Source organism: Protomyctophum bolini (assembly GCF_963924005.1).
Source record: "Protomyctophum bolini genome assembly, chromosome: 8".
In the NCBI taxonomy this organism is placed as follows: Eukaryota; Metazoa; Chordata; class Actinopteri; order Myctophiformes; family Myctophidae; genus Protomyctophum; species Protomyctophum bolini.
Genome location: NC_137869.1, coordinates 30898801 through 30906733, shown reverse-complemented (window position 1 = coordinate 30906733; position 7933 = coordinate 30898801). Strand labels below are relative to the sequence as shown.

General features: G+C 42.8%; 1 protein-coding gene across 1 annotated transcript in view; it reads left to right on the top strand.

Moving 5' to 3' along the window:
* Positions 1-6707: 6707 nt before the first annotated feature.
* fbn2b (fibrillin 2b) overlaps positions 6708-7933 on the top strand; it is an 88452-nt gene continuing 87226 nt past the window's right edge. The window contains exon 1 of the mRNA XM_080770357.1: positions 6708-6802. The gene's annotated coding sequence lies outside the window, so the exon portion shown is untranslated. The remainder of the gene's footprint in view (positions 6803-7933) is intronic.

Sequence of the window (7933 nt, the reverse complement as noted above, 5' to 3'; positions counted from 1 at the left end):
TTTAGCAGACGCTCTTAATCCAGAGCGAGCATTTGTTCATTAAGCAAGAACAAAAAACATGGTAATTCATCAAAACATAAAAAAGTCATCAGGAAAAACAGTGGAATACCTATCTAAGGAAACTATGTGTATACACTATAGAGTGCTATGTCTACATAAAGTGCTATTTAAGTTACATAAGTTGAGCGTGTGCATACGCCATAGGAGGTCGAGGCCAGGGCAAGTACTACAGCAAGTGCTGTGGGCTAAGATGAGGTGCGTTTTCAGACTGCGGTGGAAGATTGGGAGTGAATCTGCTGTTCTGATTGGGAAGTAATGGGAAGTGCATTCCATAGTTTTGGAGCCAGAAGGGAGAAGAGTTTGGGACGTGTGGAGAGTTGTCCCGACGTTTTTAGCTAAGGTACTTACAGCTTCCCTGCGTCGGCTGAGCTGAGCGCTCGAGAGGGTTTGTAGCGTGTGATCATACTTGCAAGATATGGCGGTGCCATACCTTTGGTTGCTTTGAATGCCAGCATCAGAGTTTTCTAGTCAGAAGTCTCAGAAATGTGACCTACAATACAGAAATGTTAGTGGTCTGACCCTGGTCAAATGTCTTTGGTCTTAAAATCTACTACATGTTTGAACATTTAACCCTGTGCCCAGTCTTATTCTCTTTCATTGACAGCAACAGAGAATGTTGGAAATGTCAGATCTCTCATGTGCCCAGTAGCTCAGTAATGATGACTGGGCGTAATAACAAACAGCAACAAAATTAGTTCAATTCCTACTGTCCTTTAAGTACAAATATATGATGTTAATTATGTAATTGTTACGTAGTCTTCTGGTCCTCTGTGGAAGAGAAGACACAAGAGGTCTCGGTTAAAAGTATAGGAACTACAAAACACGGTCGTCTAGTAGTGTGAACTTGAAGACTCATGGTAGAGGTTGTGAGTGTGAATGAACACAGTGGTTAGCTTCAGATGGATTATCATGTGACCCCAAAAACAAAGACAAGTTGTACCAGATGTCAACACAGACTCACTGTATGTATACTTTTGGAACTGAAATATTGTTCTGGATGTGAGCGAGTCAAGAAGAAAGAATGAAAAACATGCAATAACAGGTGGCAGCTGCCAATGTGCATTTTCTAGTTTGTCTCGCTCTCACTTCATCTCTCCCCAAGAGTGTAGGGTGAGGATTCACATAATCCTCCCCAAACATTACAGCCTTTTCTCATCCTCGTATATTGCCAAGTATGGAAGTCAAAGGTTGCACTCCACTGGCAGCTGATCTCCCCATAAACATCAGCTCTAACGTTTATCTAATCCCAGAACATTTGAAACGTCAAGCGCCAGGTGCATTTTCCCATCCCATTTCAAAGGTACTGTTCTTTCTGGAATGACAACAGTTCTTTGATTCCACAATAAAATATGTGTGCTCAAAAGCCTGCTTTCCCTTTATAGAACATGGATTGTGTCATTTTCTTCCCTGCACAATAGAGAGCATAAGTACTTGTTATTGTGACCGCAGGTCACATTTACTATGAAAACATCCTTTTCCTGTTAGTTAGTTAGTTAGTTATGCCTCGTGACATCACATGACATCACGTTAAGCCCATATATGGGAATACCCATATATGGAGATCCCTGGTGTCATCGATATTGGCCAGCAACTCTACATCTGACCTCAAACCCATAAGAACTCCATATATGGAGCTGACCTGTTCTGACATTCCATATATTGATCCTTCCCCATTCATCCATCCTCTTCGGTGTCTCCCTTTTGACTGATACCGGTCCATTTAAACTCTAGATGGGCCTACCCCAAAGTTTTTAGTGCAGCTGCGCCCGGCAGACGGCATCAAACCCTGTACACTCAAGACACTTATCCCGCTGCCACGCTTAGATCTCCATATATGGAGCTGACCTGTTGTGACATTCCAGATATATCTGTCATATCTGACCTCATCAAACCCTGTACACTCAAGACACGCTCCATATATGGCCAGTACAGAATTAATTGCCATGGCAAAGCGCCAGTGCTCGCCTAGCCGACTTCTGGTAAAGGGTGAGGTCGCTTCTCGCCCACAGGCGTCTTACTGGTTTATTCTGTTTATCTATCTAGTGGCATTAAGAACTATATTACAACCAGAACTATAATGCAAAATGACAATGGCAACACAAATTGTCACACATTCTGAAAACATGCATACCTCTGATGACCCACATATACTGTATATATGATCAGCATCATAATGTATGATGACTAATACTGTCCAAGGATCCCTCCCTGCTAAGAGGCTGTCATGGAAGTGATGGATCTTCTGGCTGGATGAGCCAAAGATGGTGTGATCCCCCCCACCACACCACACCCCTCCCCAGGCCCCTGGAGGTCTGCGGTGGTCTCTCTTGGTTCCTTCTGTCAACACTGGAAACAGACTGGGCACTGCACTAAGAATCTAGAAACTAATATACAAACATACGCAAGCCTGACAGCTTACATGTTCACCCACACACACACACACACCCACATTCTCTTGCATGCAAAGAAAAACACAAACACCATCACCACATATCTCAGTCTCATCAAAGCATAAAACTACTCAAAATCCTCTGTGTTCATTTATCCATTTGAAACTATGTGAGTGTAGGAATGTAACCACATTTGGTTACAATTTTACACTCTCAGAGGTAAGTTAACACTGGGATTTCACTGTATAGGAATCGACACGTGGCATCTGTGGAATCCGAGCAGTAATTCGTGGCAGGAAGTATTTGTATGCATATGTGTGAGATGAGAATGAGCAAGTGTGTGTGTTTTCGTGCATGTGTGCGCGTGCACGAGAGCATGCGTGTGAGCGTGTGTGTGTAGATCAACTGATCCCCATCTGCGTTTTGTCCTGGCTTGTCATCCTTCATATTCTGTGAGCTGTGAGAGAGACCAGCTCACCCCCCACCTACTGTACGAACGTTTCTTGAAAGCCAGGCACGTGTTATATTTTTTGGCTGTCCCATCATGTAAAACAAATATGAATAGCTCCCACACATCACACACAATAGCTCGCTTTTGTCAATGTGGCCCTGTGTAAATCACCTCTATTAGCTCTTATAGCACTGAGAGAAAATGTCACTTGTGGATCTACCACTGTATAGGGAGCGGGGTTAGCGCTCAAGTTCGTTGGAGACTCGCCCAACGTGACGTAGTTCCGGTGGCCATTTTGTTTGATGACGTACCTGTATTATTGCACTCCCAGCCTAGGTTGTAAACACAATGTCACATGGTACGATGTAGCGATGGGCCTGCAATGCATCTAACTTAACTTATTGTCCTGTCTAGTGTCCTGTAACCTCGCATCACCAGGCTTTGTGTCTTTGCAGTGTTGCTGCAGATTGCAGAATCAACTGCCACCGTCGTACCATTGCTGAATTAGAACGACAGACAAGTTAGAGATAGAAGATACTGTGCAGTATGCACAGTCTCTACACACCACCACCAACTAGCTACTTAATTGCTTGACAACAGAAATATAGAACTACAGATTGTCTGAAGGAACGCCAAACTAAAATAAGTTTTACTTTTATGTACCTGTACACAAGATAACAATAAAGTACAACCTTAAACCTTGAGATTGACATTACTACCTGTCAAACAAACTTGTCACATACAAAGATGCTATCGAAAGTGGGCCTAGTTAGCGCCACAACCCCCGATCCCTATAACAATTGTCAGAGCTGACAATGTACTGTAAGTGCAACTCGTAAAGCAGTATAGTTTGTAGACATACAGTACGTATACATGTGTGTCTGTGGTCCTGTCTGTGGACATAATGCAGTGTATGCAATGCATGTGTATGTTTACAAACATGTTTACACATGCCGTGTCGCATGTGTCTGTGTGTGTGACGTCTGTGTTTGAGAAAAAGCAGTCCAAGCATGTAAGGACGCAGAGAGCAGAGGGCTTGTAAAAGGTATTTCGCTGGACTTTGCGTGTACAATACAATCCACACAGACAGTGGTGTGCAGCTCAGAACACTGCTGCGGTTCAATATGGTTCTGTTTAGGGGGAAGATGAGGGGTGCTTTCTGGACAAGAGAGAGAGAGAGAGAGAGAGAAAGAGGGTGTGTGTGTGTGTGTGGGGGGGGGGGGGTGTTATTCTTTGTTAGTATATATTATATACAGTATTTAGTATACAGTATATATTTCCAGTATGCGAGCGTGACATCAACTTGGGACTATTGGTTTGTTTCCCTCCTCTCCCTGCTATGCAGCATCAAGGTCTTGAGTTCTGAAGTGTTGCTAGCTCTGCTGTCAGCCTGTCACGCTGTGACGCTCTAGTGTGACTATAGGCATGTTTACACACAGCAACTATCTTAAGCAAAGACCCGCCCCCGCCTGCCTCTGATTGCCACCCCTCTTACTAGTAGTAGTATTCATTAGACTCCCAACACACACCTCCCGAGGTCGAATCCCTCTGCCGCCACTATTTTACCACAGACAAAAAATTTTTGCACGATAAAGTATAGTTGTGTGTGTGTGACCACGACGAAGGGGTGCCATCCCTAGAGAACTTGAGCCACGAGAGACACCACCGAGCAGCGAGCGCGCTAAAGCACACAAGTGGCCATGTTGAACGTTACGAAGTTCACTTGAGCCCACTCAGCCCCATTCGAGTTGCAACCCGATATGGACAGAATAGTAAATCCACGTCCCGCAAGTAGTGAAAGTCGTGACCAGTACCATGTACTGGTACTGTGACAATGGGAACATTTCCATGCTCGTGAATGTGACACATGACTAGAGACGAAGCAGTTCTGCATGGTTGGCCAATCAGAACTCAGCTTGGCAATAGTCTGTTGCTATATGTATACATGTAGCTCTTTCCCCTCGGGCCCTCCTGGGCATTAGTTTCTTGAAGAAGATGACGTTTTCCTCAAGGAAATCTGGCTGTGGTTCCTTTACTTATTGGCTAGGTTAATTCATATCATGCCCATCCAAGAACGGTGCGTTCTTGTGTTCAATTAGCTCAGTATTTATGACCCTTATGAATCCCAGGTGTAGAGACAAAGAAGAGAGGGGCTCTTTTAGCATCCCTGTCCCTGTCCTTAACCAGTACTTCACTGCTTTGCTGTAAAATCCTGAGTCCTAATTTAACAAATGGAACCAAATGGACAAAGTAAGGGTACATTTGGTTTACACTCTCAGAGTCACACAAATGGATGATTTAACACTGACGTGTTTCTGTGTTGTTGTCCTCCAAAGTTGTTTCCTAACAGGATCCCTGCCACACAAGAACAAAAAACAGATGGTTCTTTTGGGTTACACAGTACTTCTTCCTCTCATTGTTTGAAGCCCACTTATTTTATAAAACCATGTTCTAGCTATGTTTTTACTTCTGTTTAACGAACCACTGATGTTCCCATGGAATATAGACTTGCATCACATGGTTCTTCATCACTTTTGAATAGATTCAACTCAAGCAGACCATTATAAAAATATGGAACAGTAAAACAGTAAAAAAAAGGAAGGCATTGGATACAATTAAAATTAGTAACACAGTTCAGGCTTTCCTCTGAGGTGGAAAGCCTGGTGACACGAGGTTACCTCAACATATATAGGCAATCCAACACAACATCTTTGTGCATTTTTACCAAAGTTACATTCTTTTTGTGTTTTGAATTGATACATTTTAAATTGTAAATTGATTTTAAAGTCAAGATCCCCCCCGCCCCCCCCAATGAATAAATAAATAAAAGAAAGACTGGCTATGATGTATGCTTGCTCTTATGATGACCACAGGCTGTATGGAATGAAACATAGGCCTAGCCAACTTACAACATCGTTCTTCATAGCACCAAGAATAATTTCAGTAAACAGCCTTTTGCTATGTAGAAACCTTTTTTCTTAAGAGTGGTGTCAACTCAGTAGGTAACAGCATTTGAGGTGTGCGCAGCTGTCCTCACCAATTACACACAGATGGCCTCTCCGTTAATGCGATCAACATTAGTGGCAACAAAGCACAGGTCAAATCACACAAGTCAGCAATGGACAAAGCATGGTAAATAGAGTATCTATACTATCTAAGCTAAATAGAAAGTGTGAACTTGTCAGACTAAATTAAATTAAACAGTAATGCTCTTCAGGTTCTGCTCTTAAACATTCCTTTACACAAATTGGTTAACTCTGCCATTGATAGCTATAGGCCCACTATAAACAGCAGCTTAAAAACCCTTAGCTACTTGTCTACCTTAAGCTTAGACTGAAATCTGATAACGTTCTGTAAGGCAGAGGCGGAATATGAATGACCTCTTCACAGAAGAGATCGTTTTGAATACACAACATGAGCCATCAGTTAATACTTGTTGCATGACAAGGGCATAGGCTATAAATTACAATTACTATAAATTGACTATTTTTTCAGTTGATTTGCATGTGACAATTAGAGGCTCCTTTGCATTTGCTTTGTTTCCAATCAACAAAGTCGATTGTGATTTCCATTACACAGCCAATAGAAAGGTGTCGGTGAGGCTGGGTGATGATGTGATTGAAGTCATGTATGTTGCAGTGAAGGTTTGGCTGCCTGCTTGGACCCTGTTATAACAGCTCGATCGTGCAGTCTTGAGGAATGTGGGTTTGTCCTGCAGTCCGTTACAACCCCCTTCTCTCTCTTTCTGACTGTGTCCCCTCCCCTCTCCCAATCAGACAATTCCCCAACTTTTCTCCTTTTCTCACAAGGCTGCAGTTCAATATTCAGTTCTAGGGCACATATCCTGTCTCAAATTCCAACTGTGTGCTCCTCGACGCCAAGGCACTCCGATTGTTGCAAGGTATTTGTGCATTGTTGATACAATATTTATTTTACCCATTGCCATTCTACACATAGTCATTGTTTTAGGAATCTGCTGTTTAATGAAAGTGTATTGATGGATTTAAAGGGGTGTCAAACAACTTAACCTAATTGACTTGTGGGAGGATGGAGAAGAAAATAAGTCATTTCTGTTTTGTTTTCCCCCAAAAGAAAATAGTCCCCGTGTGCGCAGCGCGTTATCTGCTGCCATACCGGCTTTTTGCGAAATCTAAACAAAACAAAACAAAAGGTTGGCCGGTCACGTTTCATAGTTCGGTTGTTTTGATATATTTTCTTGCTTTGAAGACGGCTCTTATGGCACATAAAATGGAACAGAACATGCCTTAACTTAATTTCCCTCTTGGTTTTTTAATGCGGTCCCATCGTACGTGTTTTAGTGAGCTGATGTTGCACTTTTCCATTCATAAAGTTGCGGTGGCTTGCTGCTGCTCAGTTCAGTGCATCATGGGGAAATGGGCAAATACCATGCAACAAGTTGTTTCCATAGTAGCCTAATTTCTTGAGACTATTATGCTGTGAAAATGAATGATGCCGTGAAGTAATTTCATGTTATGCACTGTGCGTCTATTCGTAATCCAATAGCCTACAAATTATAAATTATTCCCATGCCGGATGTGACTTTATATGGTCTGTTGGTTTGACAGTGTGTCGTAAACGCTCACCTCACCGTAATTGATAAGGCATTTCTTTTGTTCAGGCTCGTGCGTGCATTGATCCCGCCCCCACTCACTTGGATCTTAACTTTGGAGAAACCGTATGAAAAATGGCCTAGTGTTATATTCGGGCCATGAAAAGTCAAACGAAGTCAATATTTTTCTTAATAGACTACTGCATGCGGATTTGCAATTTGACCTACATTTATTACAGAGCCCCCATCCCTGTGTGTGTGTGTGTGTGTGTGTGTGTGTGTGTGTGTGCGCGCGTGCGTAAAATGTTGGTCATTGTGTGTGCGAGAGAGGTGGGGGTAGTCACTCATCATGTATCTCTCTGTTCTCTCATGATTCATCCTCCATTAAAATGAAACCTGAGTCAGTGGGATGCGGGGCCATATATCAGTTCTCTCTTCTCCGAAGCCACCAGTTTGCTACTA